Raw genomic sequence first — 17,147 nt, 5'->3', positions numbered from 1 at the left:
GCTTTGACCTTGGGCAGACTGTGAGCACAAAGTCATGTTATTTAGAGTGAAGTAACACCAGTAGTCAGGAAGGAACAATGTAGTTGAAGCCAGATAAAATAAATCTCTCATTTCCTGTCAAGGGACTGAGCCAAAAGCAATGATGAGAGACAGAGGGGGTAAACCACGCAACTCGAAACACAGACGCCGGGGATAGACGCAACCACAGGCCTCCTTTGAATACAGACAACAAAACCAAAACAGCCTGAGTGACAGCAGACTCATAATAGCTGTGGAATAAACCAAAACACAGAAAACACAGGGGAATCTGTGCAACTCCTCGGCCACAGAAAACACAGATTTGAATTGCATGAGCAGGGAATTCTGCGAACAAGATGGAAACTTGAGGGATTCCCCTGGACAGACCAAAGTTTCATCAACTTTGAAACACACCTGTGTACTGCCATTGTTGCCACGTCAGCTTTAGACTGAAAATCATACGCACTGATCCCTGAGTTAACTCTAGGCTGCATATTGTATCAATAATTTGAAAATAGCGAGGGAAGGAACCCCCAAATTTAATCCAACAAATATACATAGTGGTTACTATTGTCGCCATCTCGGAGAAAGCCTTCTAAATGATGGCTGATTTATTAAACAAATGCCAATAGTGTCTGCTGTCTACAGGTGCTGTTTAAAGTTATTTCAAATATTTAATCCCTTTAATCCTTACAACAACCCTGAGAGGGAGGCATTGTTGTACACTCATTTTATGACTAAAAAGCCGGAGGCACTGAGAGGTGAAGTCACTTATAGTCAGTGGCAAGTTAGGGCTGGAGTCTCCATCTGAACCCCAGCAGCAGGGGTCCAGAGTCCTCTCTCTTAATCACTCTGCTTTGCTGAATACGTGGCCATACAATACGAGCATGACATTTTACGAATCTTAGTTGTTTGCAAGCCCTGCTCAGATTCTTTTGAAATCCACTATTTGTTTGAGAACCACAATGAGACTTCTGAATGTGCATGTCAGATCCAGAAGATATATAATAGTGAGAGCATGTTGCATTCCTTAACAATTTCACTTTTGTCCAGCATTCTTCCAAGGTGGTTAGAGACTGAGAGTTTATTTACTCATTCATTTGTTCCTTCAACAATTGCTCATGACGGAGTTCGGAGTGCTTACTGCTGCTAGGCCCTGGGATGGTTGATGGAATAGCCTCTTGGCCGGACACTTAGTCAATCAAGGATACGTTTTTAGGTCTAATGAAGTACAGGAGCAGCAAGTCAAGAAGATAGCAAAATTCTGAAAGATTGATACTAGTTTATATTTAGAGATAGGATTTCTTTTTAACTCAGAATGGAATATCATTTAATCTTTTGCACCAAACATTTTGAAGTTTTCAAAAGAGATAGGAATATTCTTGAAGACTCTGCCCGCTTAGTGCTGTAATGTCAACCACATACATACTTTAGAAAAGGGGCATGCCTCATTGTGAGAATGTTTCTAAGAAGTATTCAAGCCTTAATTTGTAGTCTTCTGTGATCCTCCTGGCCCCTCCTAGGATAGAAAAGAAAGAAGTATTTTGGCTCCTATTATATTCTCTGCATAAATCCACTGTTGCACATAACATATTATGTTACATTTCTCTATTAGCTATAACAGTATTATACTCTACTTACCTGCAACACTGAGCTTCCTATGTAGGATATTATGTTCTTGATCTTTGTGTTCCAGTACCTGTCATAGCGCCTAGCATAAAGGAGTTTCTCAGTATCTGATAATTAAATGAGTTGATGAATATATTTTGTGCCTACATATAAATAAGAGACATATACATACACTTTCATACATGTAATGTTATGCAAATTGTGGATTGTCAAAGGCACACTGTGCTATTAAAGACAATAATTCTTTATTTTATAAAATAACAACAGTAATATAGTAGATAATATATTTGAATGTTTACTATAGAAGGCCTAGTGACACCTGCTTACATGTTTCTAGAATGGGTTATTTAATTTGTTCCTCATTTTTAATCCATGAAACATACATAGATGGTTTGTTATCATTGAAATTGACTAACAGTGATGGATCCATTTACTTAAAATATTATATAATTATATTTATTCTGTTACTATTACTTACAGAAAAAAGAAAATAAAAATATTCTCCCAATTTATGAGAAATAATAAAGCAGTTTCCTAAGTTCAAGAGGTCTGTAGCTCACATTGATATCTTTATGACCAATTTCATATAAATGTCCATATTCACAAAGAAGAAAACTCATGTAGATCAGGAAAGATTTTCCTTGGGAAATTTGTGATTGTATGAGGAGACCTGAGCATTGTAAGGATACGGAAAACAAAGAAACGCCCCACCTGGACTTGGGGGACTCTCATTTTAACTCATGGATAAAATCAATAGGGAATTCTGTTAGAGCAATTGAATATATGTGCGTGGGGCAGAAGATTGCTCCAGCACTGTCATGCTTTATTTTGAATTAGAAAGTTACCTTTTATAGACTTTGAACTTTATTTTAAAAGGCAGGCATTTATATTTACTATATGATTAGTAAGCTATTCGTACAATATATCATGGCTGCACCACATATAAATTATTTGAACAAAATAAGACATTCAGAATTTTTTTCTTGATGCCCTCAATACTTGCTCATACAGATACCTGATAAATACTGGCTAGTCTTTTGCTTTCTGATATTTATTGACTTTTTTCACCTCTCTGCTTTGTCTTCTGTTGACAGAAAATGGACTTTTGCTTAATCTAAGCCAGGATGTTTCCTTTAAACAAAAACAATTACTTCCTTTCTACAGGAAATGTATGAACCAGAAAGTCTGTGGAGATAATTCATCTCTTCTTTAGGTAGTTTGCAGTGGTGTGAACCTCAGGTCAGCTCAGGCTCTGGTGGGGAGCGATATCAATTATTTTTATGTGATCCAACATTCGGTTACCTGTTCCAATTTCTCCTGGATTAATGCTCATATTTAGGATATGACACTTAAACTTTGATAAATATTAGGTAATCATTTTTTGAGAGGCAGGTTTGCTGAATACTGTATGCTTCACAAAAGCAGAGAATGAAATACATGAGAAACAAGGAATTATATAAATACCAGCACTGTATTGCTGCCATGAGTAAAAGATGAAATTCAAATGTAAAATACCCTCTGTCTAACTAACACCATAGTCATGAAAAATAAATTTCTATTGGTTTAATTATTTACCTTTCTTCATGAGGAAATACCCAATGAAATCAAGTAACAGTTAAAAGGTAGTAAATTTTTATGCAACATGCAACTTAACTGTAGAGGCTATGATTGAAGGAAAAGGCACTGAGTATACTTTTTTTTAAAGATAAATAATTTTTATGTATGAGAACATTTTAATTATGTTATTCTATAGAAACACTAAAAATTTCCAGTTAATAAACTTCAGAACAGAACAATACCTTGGTCAGGAGAAGTATTTCCAAATTTTGTTAGTATAGCACCCTTGGTATATTCCTGAACTCTAGATCCTACTTTGGATATTAGGAAATATTCTAGATACCACAAATTAGAATAAATATTGTGTAATCTGTTTTATCAATTTTAACTGCTTTATACCTACTTTGTATATATGATACCTAATGGCACATAGTGATATTATTCTGCTAAAATTAAAGTATATCTATTAGAACCAACAATAATTCTAAGGCTTTCTAAAACTTGAATTCTTTGTTTATACATCTTGTGTGTGTGTTTGGTCCCTTATTTTTGTAATAAAAATGTCATTTGTAGTCAGTTCTGGACTATCTTTTAAAATGATATTTGAAGACATTAAAAAAGGGTTAAAAGCAGTTTGGGCTAATCACTTTAAAATTCCATTGAAGGGCTCAGCACTGTATTTTATAGATAATATGGTAACTAATAACAAAAACCTTTAATTATTGAATTGAAGCTTTTACAAGAGGATCTGGTACTATTTGTTGTATATTTAACGGTCATTTTTAAAATTAGTTCTAAGCAACAGTTATAACTTATTAACCAACACATAGAATAAAGCAAGTCTTACCCAAATTCATTAGTTTTTCATTTATCACAAGTACATTCTGAAATTTAGGGGTACTATTTTAAAGAATTTATTATTTCTTTATAGCCAGTATAGACATTTTTTATCTAAGTAAGCTATCTAATTTCCACTTAGACATCTTACTGTGTCCGGAGCATAGGCAGCAATATCTTGTCTCATGTGTATTTTAATTTTTATAAGGCTCTTTCAATATTTTGTTCACCATTAAGCTCCTATCAATGTGAACAGTTTGGAAAGCGATTTTTTTTCCTTGCAGTTATAAATTCACAAAGGAAACTCAAATTTGATAAAAAAAAAAAAGATGAATGAGCCTGACCAGGTGGTGGAGCAGTGGATAGATCGTTGGACTGGGAGGCTGAGGACCCAGGTTCGAGACCCTGAGGTTTCCAGCTTGAGCGTGAGCTCATCTGGCTTAAGCAAAAAGCTCACCAGCTTGGACTCAAGGTCGCTGGCTCAAGCAAGGAGTTACTCAGTCTGCTGAAGGCCCACAGTCAAGGCACATATGAGAAAGCAATCAATGAACAACTAAGGTGCTGCAACGAAAAACTGATGATTGATGCTTCTCATCTCTTTCTGTTTTTGCCTGTCTGTCCCTGTCTATCCCTCTCTCTGACTCTCTGTCCCTGTAAAAAAAAAAAGAAAAAAAAAGATGAATGATGTAAGGACTTTAAAATATGTAGTTCTATGCATATATAATATATGTGTGTGTATGTATTCCCCCATGCATAAGACACACCTCAATTTTGCGGCCAGAAATTAGAAAAAAAATTACATAAAGTTATTGAACTCAGGTTTTATTTATCATAAAATTTATTCAATTCCTTATCACTGTCAAAACTCCCATTCATTAGCTCAGCGGTAGTCAATCTGGTCCCTACCGCCCACTAGTGGGCATTCCAGCTTTCATGGTGGGCAGTAGCAGAGCAACCAAAGTATAAATAAAAAGATAGATTTAACTATAGTAAGTTGTTTTATAAAGATTTATTCTGCCAAACTTAGCGAAAATTTGACATAAAGTACTTGGTAAGTAATTATTATTATATGCTTTAACGTGCTGTAACTCTGCTTTATAAATCTTATAAAGTGAAGTTACTTCCCTACTTTATAAATCATCATTACTGTGGAACTGTTGGGCGCTTAAAAAATTTTACTACTAACAGAGATACAAAAGTGGGCGGTAGGTATAAAAGGTTGACTACCCCTGCATTAGCTTGTCCTCATCTGTGTCTGATGACAAATCACTATCTTCATATATTGCCTCGTCCTCAGTTCCATCTATGACATTTGAAATGCTACAAGCACTCTATAAGATGCACCCAATTTTTAGATCCCAAATTTTTTAAAATCAGTGTGTCTTATACATGGGGAAATATAGTAATATATATATATATATATGATCTTTAATCAAATGAACTACAAATACTATAATGTCCTTGTAAAACTTTTTATAAGTGGAAGTACATTCTAAGCCCCAAATTGATTCTTCCTTTGACTTTGTAATCCAAGAATTTGACAGTTTTCTTGCACATGATTTCTATGAGAATTGTCATTTCAGTATTCTCAGCTTGACAAATATTTTTAATGTTTAAGATAAAGGAACTGAAAGCATATACATACCTAAAATAGATTTCATTCAGTTAACAAGTGTTCAGTGAGTCTTATGATCTGCAAAGCTCTTTTATAGAATTCAGAAGGTATTGGAATCCCCCCTTATATATACACTCTCCCGAAACCAACAAAACCAATGTTCATTTGGGATTGTTCAACTCTGATATCTCTGGTTACTTTATATATAGATATGTAAGTTTTCCTTAATGTCTAAATTTTGTAGTTTAAGAAATACTAGTATACTTTTTTGACTGATAAGGGGGAAATGTCCTTTAATGTTTGATATAGCTAAAATAAATATGTAAGACTTATAGGAAAACATCCAAAACATTTATGTTTTTCAGTTATCAGAGAAAATTCATGTAGATTATGAGCAACCAAGGGGCATAATGTCATGGGACAATAGAATAAATAATATTACTACAATTACTTCCTTGCTACCATGTGCAAGTATTTACAGAGAAATTTTGTGTGGTAAATTTGCTATCATTTTTATATGATAAAGTTTTTTCTGCAAAGTATTTTATGCTGCTAAATTGAAGACTCAAAACTGTTAAGTAATTTGTCTGAGGTCACACAATGAGAATGTTAGGACCTTGGGTGTTTTCGAGTTTAATTTATTTTTCTAAGTGTAACTGAAAAAGAAGTAATATTTAGAACTAAATATATTTTCCACATGCTTGCTCTTTGGTTTTATCTTATAATATATCCATAGTTATGGATTAAACATCTACCATATATGTATCACAGTGGTAGGTTTCAGACATACAAAAAAAATTTTTTCGTCTTCCTGGGAAAATAATGCTATCACAATTGAACCAGGACTATGCCATAAACTGCCTGTTTGATCACATTAGCATGAATTACATTTTTAAGTAAAAAAAATTGATAAGTATACCTAGTTTCCACAATAAGATTAAGATCAGCAAGGTTAGGAAACAAGTATTTGCTTCTATTGTATTTGCATACTTTAGCTTCCTACAGGACTGAGCCATTTCCGATTGGACACAATAGGCAACTGATAAAGGTTTCTTGATTAGATGAATGGCTTTTTGGTGGTTAAATTGTAATTTAATATATTTAATACATTATCTTCATTGTATTTATTTCACTAGTAAAAAATGCAATAAATTTCAAAGGAGAAGGGGAAATTGATATGTATATATTATAAAATTTAGGTAAAATTTTTATCAATCAAAAAATGCTGAGATTATTCTACCATCATTGTATCTAGAAAATAATTTACCATTTTTGAAAACATTTGAGCTTTAGCTACCTTAAGTATATATCTTTTCTCTTTTATTATTAAATATGAACTGTATCATATTTGTTAATATAGAAGAATATTTTATTTTTAATTGACTTTTTTTGTTTAAACAGTGTTGCCGAGTTTTTTTTTTATTCTATAACCAATGAGTTCAGGAATAGCCCTTTAATTCAAACACATCTCAGTATTATCTATCCAATGTTGACTTTAATGAGACCTTGAACAGTCACCACTACACAATATACATTAACGTTTTAAGAGCTATTTGTTTTGGCTTGTTTTAGTCTAGCAATTGAGAAATTATTTAGTCATAGCCAATTGTACTTAGACACAGGAAAAACCATCAAATCACTGTCATTTTAAATTTCTATGTTTTTTTGGGAGGCTTCATTACTTCTGGGGATGTAAGTGACTCATGTATTGGGAAAACTCACAGTTTCCATGATTGCTCATATTTTTTACTTTAGTATTTACCATTAGAAATGGTATTTTATCCCATTAAGGATGTGGGAAAGGGGAAGAGCTCCTAAAGTCTGTTTCCTAACAAAACTATGATTGGATAGGCTGTGCAATAAATACAGGCATTTTCTTATTTTGAAGCTAGGAATCAGAAGAGAATACAATAATTAAATTAGGTTAAAAGGCTAGCATAATTGTGAGAACAACAATTTATAATTTTTTAATTTGTATATCAACATAAAAATTACAGGGAGCTCTGCAACTTAGTGGAGCGTGATGTGATTTATACACATCTGTGAACAGGATGGGGGAGACGGTAAATACTGATGAAAATATCATGGCTTAGAAGACTCAGAACAGTAGACAGACGGCTTTCCATTCATCCTGTAGCTCAAACCACATGAGAGTGAACAGTACAAAGTTGAATTATTTCTAATTGGGTTTTAAATTTAAAATATGTAATTTCCTACCATGCGTAGTGAATCAAACCATCTTTTGTCTTCTTCTTTTTTTAAAATTTATATTGGACTCTACCTGGATCTCTTTTACTCTTTTGAACAAATACAAAACAAACTGGGGGTTGAAGTCCCAATTTTGTCAATAGGCCTCAAGAATGAGGCAATCTTTGGTTGTGTAATTAATTTGCTTCACAAAGGAAAGAGCCCCCTTAGGATTTCGGACCTAACACTGGAACTCCCCGAGCCCAGTCACATGTCACAAAACTGTGGTGAAATGCTGCTCTGTGGGTCACTGAGAATCACAACAGAGCAATTCCCTCTTGAGTTGGTTTCTGGATTTAGGATTGTTACCGCTCTGGAAGGTAACAGGAAAGCCTGGATGGAATGAATGGTCGGAAGCACTCGATTCCAAGTCCTTGCCACTGACCAGGCTTCCTGGGAACTCAAGGCCCATGTTTTGCTGTGAAGAAACCTTCATGTCTGCATGGTTTCTGGCTGAAGAAAAGGTTTATTCAGTGACTCATTTATCTCTATCTTTTTCTGTTAATTTTGGTAGAGTTTTTGCTTCTACAAACTGTATGATTAAAGCTCTCTAAACATTAAGAACATTTACAAAATAGTTTTATTTTCCTATTTTCAATCTCCATTTCTGTTCTTTTCTCCTTTTGTATCTATTTTTGGAGAAGGAGAAAATGAGTGGCTTTAGAAAGAATCATAAAAGTATTTACAACATGCATTATTCTTTATCCATTTATCTGTCAAGTTTGGGTTACTACTTTTATCAGTGTTCTGTGTAAAAAAATTGCAGTAGGTCCAATGAATTCTATCATTCAGTGTACATTTAAAACTATAGCACACAGTACCACTAAAGTGAAGAGGTAGTATTGGAAATTGCTAGACAGACACCAATTAATCTCTATTTTGAGGAAATATTTTAGTAGATATGAATAAATAATGCTTGTAGCTTAGATATGTACAAGTACACATTTATGAGATGTAACAACTTTCCATATAATTTTATATTTAGCTTTTGGAATAGAATTAGTTTAAGATGAATATTTTGAAATTTTTAAGCTAAACATCACTTTATATATCTTATCCTATACTTCTCATTGCATTTTATATTTGCCAGCCTTCTTGACATTCCCCTGGTATAGCTATGATCATGTATTGAAAAATGTTAAGTTATTATGGAACAAGGTAGCTTCCTCTTTTTCTTAATTTGGTGAGCTCTTTTAGCTGTACTTGACTCATAGTAAGTTTATATCCTGATTCACAGAGTTATTGATTGAATTTATGAAATGTTATTACCTTTTATCTATGAGAATTCCTCTTGTGCCATCAATGATAATGCCAAAGAACAGGTTCTCAGATGGGGAATTTGTAGATATCAATCTCTCTACTTTATCAGGCGTCACTCTTTTGCCATCTATATATCTGCGCTGCGTATGTGTATTTATGTTATTTATTTGAATTGTCTTAAGTGCATACTTGAATAGCTTGCAAGGGTCAAAGAGAGTTCACATGATAGAAAAATGGTTTGTGATTTTCTCCCTTCCCCTCCCCCTCCTGCTCATGCTAACTGATGAAGAGTACAGGCGGTGTCCTTCAATTTAAAGAGAGAACCTTGTTCATTTAGAGGGTGTGAATGCCATTCTTGTGAAATACTGTAAATGGTAATTCACAAGAGGATGACATTTTTATTGCTTTTACATTGATAACATGCCTTGTAAAGACTTAGAGTTATTCTGCTGAATTTAAGAGAGATAAGAATGGAATGCGTGTGCTCATTTAAACATCTGTATGTGCAATAAAAGAAGTCTTTATTATCAAGAAGTCAGATCCTTTTGTATGTTTACCAGTTTTAAATAACTTAATATTGTTATCCAATATATGACTAGTTTATTACTTGACTCAGTTTTCCTCCCCTTGCCTTCCTCAAATATTGAGAGAAGGGCTATGATCATAATATATATCACTGAACCTACAGTTTGTAAAAGTGAATTTGACTCAGATTGTAGAGCGGTTTGACGGGCCATGGCAGCGTCAGGTTGCAGAGCAAATGTTAGCAGCCTCACAGGGACTAGGAGTGGATGTTAACCAAACCAGGGGTGCAGCTTACTGTGTGTTGAATTTTTATGCAGCTTTATTATTCAAGTTTGTAAAAAACATAATGCCCACATATGAAGGTGATTGGTGAATGTAAATATTACAGACTGATTCTGTTCTCAAGAGATATACCAGAGCAATCCCAGTCAGTTACCTTGCAGATTAACACTCCGTACCTTCACAGTATTTAATTACTTGGTAAGGTGCAATAGAAGCATTTGAGAGTTTTAATGCCCAAAGCTGTTAAGTAAGTGTAGTGTCGGAATGTTTAATGGCGTTAATTATCATTTACACATGGAACTACTCTCCTTCAGGCCCAGGAGCCTGTGGCTCATTGCATTGTCATTAACTGTCGTTATTCCTGGTAAAGTCAACTTTCTATTCATAAAAGTAAAGAAAATATAATAGTGCAAAGTATGTCATTTTCTATATACAGTATCTGAGTCCTGTGTTTTAGAATTGTTATTGGCATTTTGAAACAGCAATGAATCTCAATATTTTCATCACTATAGTCAAAGCCTTTTAAAAAAACTGTATGTATGTGCATATGTTTGTGTGTGTGTGTGTGTGTATAAATTTTTCTTCTGTGGAGAATTTTTGTTTTTGTTTTAATTTGATCATTTCTGAGAGGGACAGAGATCAATCTGGAAGGATAATTACCTAAAAAGGGAAGCAGACAGTGGGCCAGATGAGGGCCAAACTGTCTCCAGTCTGAGGATTTGGCACTGTACCATCAATCCATTTATATTTTATGGTGAATGAGGGGAAGGCCAGAGTGAAAATACTTGTAGAAATTTAAATGTGTGAATAATAGTGTGGGAGATGTTTTTCTTTTCTTTATTAAGAAATTAAGTACATGTAAGAGCCAGATGAGGTAAGGGCTATCTATGGTTTATTGTTTTAACCTAATATGCTTATTTCATTTATTTTATCGTCACTATTTCTGAATGGAATACATGTAGTTTCCTTTTTCTGTTAAAAGAAGAAAAAATGTTCCCATAGCTTTCTTCTATGCTGTTTCTTATTGCTACATTCTTTGTTTTAAGAATGTTACTTATGCATTGTAATAGCTTCAAATGATTGTTTAGGAATGCAGTTTTTTCCTGATTTTGGATTTGTATTTGTAAATGTTTATTTTTAACTGTTGATAGTCATAGAGGTTTGTGTGTCAACTGTGTGTATATGAGCAAATAGGATAGAGTGAAATGAAAACCGTGGTTATCATTTGTTGCGTAAATGTATAACTAAGACCCAAGTCAGTAAAATTAAAAACAGAAGTCATTAAGATAAGATATTGTTACAAGTTGATAGAAATAATTACACTAAGCTTTCTTTCCTGGGAGTCACTTAGAATCTTCTCACAAAAGCTGTTCCTGTGATCATTTAGTATTGAGAACTCATAATTTGCTAGGTACAGAAAAAAGCGTTGAAAAGAAATGATTGCGATCGCAGACAGAAATGTAACACAGGATTTGGGAGACTTTGTGAGCTTCCATCATCAGGAGACATTGGGGTTTTAGCATTCTGTTTCATATGGAGACCCACAGTTAATATGGTCCTTGCTGAAACTTAAAACAGCTCTATTAGTAGCTTGATTGAGAAGGGGAAGAGGCTAGAGTAAACAAAAGTGTGCATTTTCAAGCAGTTTAATTGTATACAGTATCTTTGCTTCTGCAGTTCCTTCTAATTCATCAAATAAGAAAACACCCAAATTTATTCTATTAAAGCACATAAAATTGTTCAGTGAGAATAATACATGGACCAAAAGGGGAAATGGCTTCTGTTTAACAGTTCTCTATTGTTCAATGATTCATAGAAGTTCTGTTGCCGGCCTGTCACATTCAATCAAGTTGGGTAAACTGCTACTTTTGAGAAACCTAAGGAGGAAACTCTTGAGTATTTGCTTAAACCTTTTTCAAAAATTCCTCTGGAGTGTTGGTGATGAGAGTCCCCGGGCAGAGGAGAACTCGGTGTTGGGAGGTGAAAGAGTTACAGCTTCTACCTCACCCCCATTGCTGACTTACTTTGGTACTGCCCAGGAAAGCTGCATGGTAGTCGGAACTAATTGTAACTCACTCAGGAAGGTCTTCATTAGCACTACCACACATGGTTACCAGATGTGCTGAGAGGCGCGGACCAGGCAGGAGAGGCATCCAGAGACAGGAGAGAAACCAGTAGCTTCTTTTCAAAGTTAATAATCTGCCTTTTATTTCTCAGGGCATCATGTCAAAGAAATGAGAAAGCAGTTTGGAAAAATGCAATACCTTTTTATTCACTCACTCTCTGGAAGATGAATAGAATTCTTTGCCTTCTTTAAAATATCAAAACTATCTGTTACTATCAACGTGTTGGAAAAGCTTTGCTCTCTCCATCAGAGAAAATGAAAATTGCCTGGATAATTAACCAGTGATGTTTTTCTAATGGCTGGTATTGGTGGTCCTTAATTTAGGGTTTCTGAATACCGATAAAACGAATAAAATTTGTAAATATTCTGTAAAAACTTGTCTGCAGATTACAAATTCCAATTCAGTATCCTAGAAAACAAGAGGACAAGGTTCTAATCTATTCCTAATACTCACCTGAGTCAGGTGAAGAGTGAGGTGGCATTACATTTTCTATATACAACTGTGCTCTATTTAGTAATAAAAAGTACTAATTGCAGACCCTTGAGATGAAATATTTTCTTTGTAATACTTATAAGTAAATTTCCTGGAAATATATTTATTTATCCCTACTCACTATGTTCCAAAAGTGATTAAATGAATTTATAAAGAATTTCTACTAGGCCCTGACCAGCTAGCTCAGCAGTAGAGTGTCAGCAGGGTGTGTGGAAGTCACAGGTTCGATTCCTGGCCAGGGCACACAGGAGAAGTGCCCATCTGTTTCTCTACCCTCTCCCCTCTACTTTCTCTCTGTCTCTCTCTTCCCCTCCTGTAGCCGAGGCTCCACTGAAACAAAGTTGGCCCAGACGCTGAGGATGGCTCTCAGGCACTGAAATGGCTCCGGTTATAGTGGAGCATCGCCCCCTGGTGGGCATGCCAGGTGGATCCTGGTTTAGCACATGCGGGAGTCTGTCTGATTGCCTCCCCACTTCTCACTTATGAAAAATACAAAAAAAAAAAAAAAAAAAGAATTTCTATTATTTCTGAAAATGTTATTCACCATCTTTTCACTTAATTGTGTACCTATGTCTATAGACATAGATTATTTTATATAGCCAATGAGAACTATCTGGTCTAGATGGAACCTCTGGTTTTCAAAATAGAACATTTTGACACTGCAGAAAATTGTGATATTAAAATGACATAATTTGGATTCACATAAAAAGCATAGAGACTTTAACTTCTATTCATTTAGTGTCTGGATTGAGTATTTTTTAAAAACTATTTTACTTTGTAATGAACCTAGAGTTTCAAAGTATTTTTTTAAAAGTTAGACATCCAAAATCTTGAATAAGTAATATATAAAAATCTTGATTTTACAACTGAAAATTTCAAGACCGGCTAGGTTATTTTGCCTGCAGTTTTATAACAGTGCATTTTGGCTGATGCATTATTATTTCCAATCCGTCAGTAAAAGCATAAATACACTTGGGAGAAAAATAAATAGAAATGTTACTTCAACATGATTTAGATTTATTTCCTATTTAGATAAAAAATCCAGTGATTTTTAACCAATTGAAATTTTGATGAAATCTATAGACCATCTTCTCAATAATGTGCTTCGCCACAGAATTTTATATAATTTAGGACCTCCCAAAATTCAGCGTCCAGTATGAGAAGTAACAGTTTAGAGCTTTTCATGCATCCCCCTCCAAAACAGCCCCACAAAATTCAAGTGTTACAAAGTGTGAAATATATGATCTCTATATATTTAGTCCTAATAAGTGGTAAAAGAGTATATAGTCTAAAACTTGAAGTGAAATCTTCTGTTTTAAAAATATGTAGTTGCTACGGTTAGAAAGAGAGGTACCTATGCTTTCAGACAGGAATCATCCCTTCTCTTTTACTTAGACTTCCCGAAGAGTTCAGTATAACTTGACCCACTCACTACTCACCAGGCATGGTATGAATGAATGAATGAATGAGTTAATTTTAAATGTCATTTGTTGGTAGCTGCTACAGTTAATAGCCGAAAATACTTCCATACTTAACTAATACTTCATACAAAATTTGCTTTTAAAATGTTACCTACTTTTTAAAATTGAACAAGAAAAATATATTCAGTCCTAAATATTTAGTGTCTTATACTAAAGCTTTGCTATATCAATATTTAACTGGTATATTGACTAATACTAATCAATGCTGTCTGATTTTATTGTAGGTAATTTTTTTTTTCTGAAGTTGGAAATGGGAGGTAGTCAGACAGACTCCTGCATGCACCCGACCGGGATCCACCCGGCATGCCCACCAGGGGGTGACGCTCTGCCCATCTGGGGCGTCCCTCTGTTGCAACCAGAGCGATTCTAGCACCTGAGGCAGAGGCCACAGAGCCATCCTCAGCACCCGGGCCAACTTTGCTCCAATGGAGCCCTGTTTGTGGGAGGGGAAGAGAGAGACAGAGAGGAAGGAGAGGGGGAGGGGTTGAGAAGCAGATGGTCGCTTCTCCTGTGTGCCCTGGCCAGGAATCGAACCTGGGACTCCTGCACACTAGCCGACGCTCTACCACTGAGCCAACTGGCCAGGGCTATAGGTAATTTTTTTTAAAAGCATTGGTATTTCAGGAACTAAACTCTCTTAAATTCTAATTGAAAAGGTAAATTTTAATGGATTTTTAGTTTCAGAACGGTATATGACAAAAACTAATATTTACAATGTAATCTCTTCTCTTTAATCACTGTGGCTTATTCTTGTGCTGATTATGATTATTTTTAAAAATCACCCCTGGTTGGATAGCTCCATTGGTTGGAGCATTGTTCAGAAGTGGGGAGGTTGCTGGTTCGGTCCCCAGTCAGAGCATGAACAGGAACAGAGTGACATTGCTGTCTCTCTCTCCCTTCTTCTCTACTAAAATCGAGAAAAAAAAAAAAAAAGGAAATAAAAGAAAAGAAAGAAAAAGGAAGGGAAGGGAAGGAAAAGAAAATAATGTCAAAAATTGATGTGTATACAATATTAACTGTTACTATAATTTTTCTATAATTTGTTACCCCACCAGCTACCCCAATATTATAAATCAAAACTGTTTATTATACATGTTGATTTTTGTTTAATTCTCCTCTTCCCCATTCTAAATGCTTTAATTTAGGCCTCATCATTGCTGACTAACAGTAACAGCACTTAAAAAACATCCTTACCTGAGTTTTGACTTAATATTTCCCCTCTTATGATCCTTCAAAAATATGGATTTGGCTCTGTCATGCCAATAAAAAACACTTTGGTTCCTCATTCTTTGATGAGTAAAATCAAGAAGTCAGAGCTGGCACCGTTGTTCCTCATCACATGGCCCCTGCCTCAGTTCTTGCCATGCTCTGGCCACACTGACCTATTGAGGCTTATTCTTTTTTTGATATGTTCCATGTCAGTGATTCTGATTTTTCAAGATCTATAAAAATAGAACATTATATAGTATTGTATGGGTTAATGTAGTCAAAGTACTATGCTAATCATTTATAAATGACTTTTAAGAAGACATAAATTGGGAGCTGGAAACTGGCATACACAAGAACATCATTGTTTGGAGACTATGCAAAGATTTTCACTATTTGTGTTTTACAGAGTTGTCATAATACAACCATGGACCCTAGAGCCAAACTAACTTAGTTCAAACACAAGCCCTTTCCTTTGCTCACGCTGTGGTGAAGCATGTGGCTTCACCCTTCTGGGAATCAATTTTCCAGAAGTAAAACAAAGGTAAAGACAACACTTACCTCACAGGGTTGTTATGAGAATTAATTTATTAATACATATAAAAAAGTTAGAACCATGCCTGGCACGTATGAAGTGCAACAGAGCTGTGGTAAATGTGAGCCATCAACATTTATTAATTCTTTAATTAAATAAAGCTATCTAAAAATACCTTAAGGCCCTGGCCGGTTTGCTCAGCAGTAGAGCACTGGACTGGCGTGTGGAAGTCCTGGGTTCAATTCCGGTCAGGGACCACAGGAGAAGCGACCATCTGCTTCTCCACCCCTCCCCCTCTCCCTTCTCTCTATCTCTCTTTTTTCTCTCCTGCAACCATGGCTCAGTTGGAGCAAGTAGGCCTCAGGTACTGAAAATGACCCCATGGCCTCTGCCTCAGGAGCTAAAATAGCTCAGTTTCTGAGCAATGGAGCTGCTCTGGACAGAGCATCACCTTTAGGGGCTTACCAGGTGGGTCCTGGTCAGGGCACATGCGGGGAGTCTGTCTCTGCCTCCTGTCCTCTCACTGAATAAAAAAAAAGAAATACCTTAAAAAACAGTTTTGAAAGTTGATTATCCTTCTATTTAAATAAAATGAATTCATCTTCAAAAAACTATATTTTGAAATCTTACATGTCTCATTCTTAATTTCTTCTTCATTCAGAAAATTAAAAAAACACAGGAACTAAAAGAAAAATAATATTCAAAGTCAATCATATTAAATGTCAATATTTAAAAAAATATAAATGCGATTAAGGGCTCAAACCAATTAAAGAAGTATTTGTTGATCAGATAAAGCTAGACAAATGGAGTTACATATAAAAATTAAAATGTTGGAAAAGTTTTGGCTCTGGGTAAATATCCCATTAAGGTATATTTAACTGTGGTATAAAACTGATGAAGAGACATCTCAATTTTAAAGAAATTATGAACAGTTGATAAGTACTATAAAAAATACAATACAATGTAATTTTGGTATTAAGAATGTCATTATTGTTTGGAAATACTATTATATAGTAGTCTTATAATTATATAGTTATATATTATTTTATATATATTTTATATATAATTATATATTTATATGTAGTAGTCTTATAATTTTATATAAAATTATATAAAATTTTTTATAGTTTTATAAAGACCTATATTTTATATTTTTTGTGTTTTTCATATATGAATGTATTTAGTCATTATTTCTTACAAAAATAAAGTATATTTATTTATTTATGAAATATGATTGGATTTGCTTCTAAGTAGCACAAACTTATTTGTTGACATAAGTTCTTAACATTCTTATTTGGGTAAAGTATCTTTTCTCTTATTTGATTTCAGAAACAGAA

At 34.5% G+C, this 17,147-nt stretch overlaps 1 protein-coding gene across 6 annotated transcripts in view; it reads left to right on the top strand.

The window, feature by feature from the left end:
• The window catches only part of SOX5 (SRY-box transcription factor 5), a 1,095,444-nt gene that overhangs the window by 562,882 nt on the left and 515,415 nt on the right, over positions 1 to 17,147 (top strand). Inside the window, exon 1 of one of the 6 annotated variants that reach the window (XM_066264771.1) lies at positions 8,236 to 8,367. The exons of the other annotated variants lie outside the window; for them this stretch is intronic. The gene's annotated coding sequence lies outside the window, so the exon portion shown is untranslated. Of the gene's footprint in view, positions 1 to 8,235; positions 8,368 to 17,147 lie in introns of those variants that run through there. 6 annotated transcript variants of the gene reach the window in all.

Source organism: Saccopteryx bilineata, chromosome 1 (assembly GCF_036850765.1).
Source record: "Saccopteryx bilineata isolate mSacBil1 chromosome 1, mSacBil1_pri_phased_curated, whole genome shotgun sequence".
Classification (NCBI taxonomy): Eukaryota; Metazoa; Chordata; class Mammalia; order Chiroptera; family Emballonuridae; genus Saccopteryx; species Saccopteryx bilineata.
The sequence above is the reverse complement of the archived record's forward strand: the minus strand, read 5'-3'. Positions and strand labels throughout refer to the sequence as shown.